The sequence below is a fragment of the Lathyrus oleraceus genome, chromosome 2 (assembly GCF_024323335.1).
Source record: "Lathyrus oleraceus cultivar Zhongwan6 chromosome 2, CAAS_Psat_ZW6_1.0, whole genome shotgun sequence".
NCBI lineage: Eukaryota > Viridiplantae > Streptophyta > Magnoliopsida > Fabales > Fabaceae > Lathyrus > Lathyrus oleraceus.
The window spans coordinates 241,844,814-241,849,377 of NC_066580.1; the positions used below are offsets into that span (position 1 = coordinate 241,844,814).

Here is a 4,564-nt window from a genome sequence, read left to right on the forward strand (position 1 = left end):
AAATACGGGAACAAGATGGGCAGTAAACACAAAAACACATGAAATCCTCTATAAAGGGAGAAAAGAAAAATGTGTTAATTGTTCCTTCTCATTTAAGTCAAACAGATGTTTCTAGTATTAAGGGAGGTTCCTTAATGTTTTCAAATATGATGTTCTATTTTGTCAATGTCCCTCCATCTCATTCTCTCGAGTCCTTCCACGAATTAGTTGCTGAGAATGGCGGCACTTTCTCAATGAATTTGAATAACTCAGTCACCCATTGTGTTGCAGCAGACAGCAAGGGGTTTAAATTTGAGGCAGCAAAACGTCGTGGTGATGTCATTTATTATACCTGGGTACTAGATTGCTATGCACAAAAGTATTCTCATCAATGCAAGCGAACAATAGAGATCAAATTGTGGATGTTGGATCCATGGTTGAAGCTGTTTCTGCTGAAGCCGGTGATGCACCTCTTCACGCCATCGAAAGCCTCTGCATGCGCTGTCATCAAAACGGAACTACAAGATTTTATTTACTTCAATTTCAGGAAGATTTTATTGTTGGTTTTTGAATGTCCTCATTGTGGTGAGAGGAACCATGAAGTGCAGTTTGCTGGGGAGACTCAACCACATGGTTGTTGTTACTCGTTAGAGATTCCAGCGGGTGAACAAAAGATGTTCAATCGACAAGTGTTAAAATCAGAATCTGCTACCGTTAAGATACCCAAACTTGAATTTGAGATTCCACCAGAGACACAACATGGTAGTCTGTCAATGGTTGAAGGGATATTAATGCGAGCTGTTGATGAACTTCAGGCCCTTCAAGAGGAACGCAGAAAAGTTGCTCTAGAGACAGTTGATGCAATAGATTAGTTCCTGGTGAAGTTGCGAGCCTGTTCCACAACAGAATCTTCTTTCACGTGTATTATTGATGATCCTGCTGGAAACAGTCACATCGAAAATCCTTTTGCACCATCATCTGATCCATCATCTCACTATCAAGTTTTATGACCGAACACCTGAGCAACAAGTATTGTTGGGATATTCTACACAGGATGAAGGAACTCGTGATGAAGTGCTGGAAAGTGGAGAAGCAACGGCTTCTATGAGAACGAGTAGACAACCCCATGGGTCAGTTGGAGGAGCCGCTGGTCAACGAGCTATTGCACAAAGTAATAGTGCAGGAATCGCAGATGCCTTATTTCGATATAGTGCGCCAGAAGAGGTGATGACTTTCCCGTCAACTTGTGGAACTTGTACCTCTAAGTGTGAAACTCGAATGTTGTCACTAATATTCCGTATTTTCAAGAAGTAATTGTTATGGCATCTACATGCGATGCTTGCGGTTACCACAACCCTAAGTTAAAGCCAGGGGGAGGAATTCCTGAAAAAAGAAAAATTACTCTTTATGTGAAAAATATTAAGGACCCAATCCAGCTTCTGGATGATGTCATACGCCGCTTGAAATCTTTGAAACTCAAGGCTAGAGCTCTCGGTCTCACGCTTTGTAAATCATTTCAAGAACAACAAGCCATCATTCTGCACACATGTTGCAACAACCAAAGGTTTCAATGCAGCAACAATTGCAACAAAATGCCTCGAAGTCGTTGGCATCTCAGTCGCAGCAATCCCGCGACAGACAGATTGCATCTGGATGTTGGGCGCAATCGGCATAATCACTTCTGCTAACCATTTGTTCCCACATTACAGCAAACAAGAAATACTCCTGAAACAGGATTGCCTGCAATTGATTACAGGATATTTGATTCACTGGCAGACCCTCCTGAAACAAAGCAGAAGCATGTTGAAGAGTTAGTCTGATTACCAAATTGCTTCCTTTGTTACACACCTTCCCCCGAGACCGGTCATGTGTGTCCGACTCCCGCTCTTTCCAATGGTTTTATTAAATTTGGTAGTTTTAACAATCCTGCCAAGATTACTCCTACAGTATTGAAGATTTGGGCAAGGATACTGTGTGCAATTCCAAATTCTCGCCTTGTGGTAAAATGTAAACCATTTTGCTGTGATGGTGTGAGACAGAGGTTTCTTTCAACCCTAGAACAATTGGGACTGGAACCACTACGAGTTGATCTTCTTCCCCTTATTCTACTTAACCATGATCATATGTAAGCATATTCTCTGATGGACATCAGTTTGGACACATTTCCATATGCCGGGACAACTACGACATGTGAACCTTTATACATGGGAGCTCCTTGGTTACTACTGATAATAGTTCAGCAACAGCTGTTATTCCGAAACGGAGATGGAAACTCAAATCTGAAATTGCAGTTGATCCCAAACTAATGAGCATGTTGCATAGAAACTCAAATAGAGATGAAAGAATAACTGCTCATGAGTTTTTTCTTACATTGGCTGCTTGTAATATTGTGATTCCTGTACTTACTAATGGTGGATCATTGGTTTGATACCGTCGTAAGAGCCTGAGCATCAATGATTTGGATCTCCCAGCTTCTACTGAATGCACACCTCTGAATCATGGTCAAAGCACCAACTCGAGTAGGATTACGAGAACTGGTGATGGCAATGCTAACAGTACATCAAAGCGACGCTATGGAACTAGGGGTTCTCCCTACATAATTTTTGACCAAGATCGTTGCCGTCAAGAAATTGCTAAGATGATCATTATGCATGATTACCCCCTTCACATGGTTGAGCATCCAGGATTCATTGCATTTGTTCAAAACCTGCAACCTCAGTTTAACATGGACATTTTGGCCTGACGCTGGATGTGTGGACCTCAAGTCAATCTGTAGGGTATGTGTTTATCACGGGACATTTTGTTGATAGCGATTGGAAGTTGCAGAGGAGAATTCTCAATGTTGTGATGGAACCATACCCTGATTCTGACTCTGCTCTCAGCCATGCTGTATTTGTCTGCATTTCTGATCGGAATTTAGAGGGAAGGTTATTTGCTATTACTTGTAATCAGCCACTGACTGAAGTCACCATTGAGAATCTCAGACCTCTACTCTCTGTGAAGAATCCACTTATCTTCAATGGCCAGTTGCTAATTGGAAGTTGCATCTCCCGTACTTTAAGCAATGTTGCATATGATTTGTTAGGCTCAGCACATGGCATTGTTAATAAAATCCGGGAAAGTGTGAAATATGTGAAGACTTCAGAATCACATGAGGAAAAATTCATGGATCTTAAGCAGCACCTTCAGGTACCTAGTGAAAGGAGCCTTTTTATTGATTACCAAACCAAATGGAATACAACATATCAAATGTTGGTTGCAGCTTCTGAACTGCAGGAAGTGTTTTCTTGCTTAGACACTTCGGATCCTGATTAAAAAGGAACCCCTTCTGTTCAAGATTGGAAGCTTGTTGAGACCCTTTGCGCATACTTGAAACCCCTTTATGATGCAGCAAACATTCTTATGACAACAACTTATCCCACTGCTATTACATTCTTTCATGAAATTTGGAAATTACATTTGGATCTTGCTCAGGCTGTTATGCATGAGGATCCCTTCATTAGCGACCTTACTAAACTCATGCATGAAAAGATCGATAAGTACTGGAGAAGATCTGTCTGAGAATTATTCAAATGCAAAGTTCTATGTCATCAAATTTTTTACCATTGCAATCACAATTGTAGTTGTTACTGTGCCTGAAGGCCTACCTTTGGTTGTTACTTTAACCTTGACATATGCAATGCGGAAAATGATGGCAGATAAAGCCTTGGTACGAAGACTGTCAGCCTGCGGAACTACGGGCTCTGCTACTACAATCTGTAGTGATAAGACAGGAACATTAACCTTAAATCATATGACTGTTGTTGAGGCATATGTTGGGAGAAACAATCAACTCAATGGCTCTATTCCTGACAAGTTGGTGGAACTAAGTGAATTACAATGTCTGGTACTTTCTCACAATTATCTGTCGGGGTCTATTCCGTCAAAGGAATCTTTGTATTTTCGACAACTTGATGATGGCAATAAAGCGGATATCAGATCTGCAGACATTTGAGCAAAAGTTCGGGCTCAACGGCAAGCACATGAGGCCACTATTGGTTCTTTAAAGCATGGAAATAAGTTGAGGTGCTGCTACTGCTGTTTCTACTGTAGTTTTGGCATGTCTCAGCTGAGTCTTTCAATGGCAGCTTTGTTTTGCAACGGTGTTAGCCGCATTTGCATCGTGTAGACGTCATGCCGCTGCTGTTTGCTCTGCAGCTTTTGGTGGTGTTTGCTTGCTGTATTTTGGAAGTTCGTATTTCTGTTTCGCTGTTGGAGCTGCAAGTTTGCTTTAGAGGTTAGCTTTTGGAGGCCTTTGCATTGCCGACTGTCGTTTTGGAATTTCTTGCTATGTACATGGGGATGGATTCTTCAATTGTTTTCCAGTAACTTTCCTGCTGAATTTCTTGCTGCATTAGCTCGATGGGAAGAGTTAAGTGATCTATGTAAGGAATATTGGACCCCAGCTGATGCAGTAACTCGTCTTGAAATAGCACCAATGGCTGCTAATGCTGCTTGGAACATGGGAGAATGGGACCAAATGGCTGAACAGGTGTCTCGGTTAAATGATGGTGACGAAACAAAAATTTGAACTGCAGGAAATAAT

The 4,564-nt window shown here is 41.5% G+C and overlaps 1 pseudogene; it reads left to right on the plus strand.

Moving 5' to 3' along the window:
• The first annotated feature begins 370 nt into the window (after positions 1-370).
• On the plus strand, positions 371-3,294 carry LOC127122742 (uncharacterized; annotated as a pseudogene).
• Positions 3,295-4,564: the final 1,270 nt, after the last annotated feature.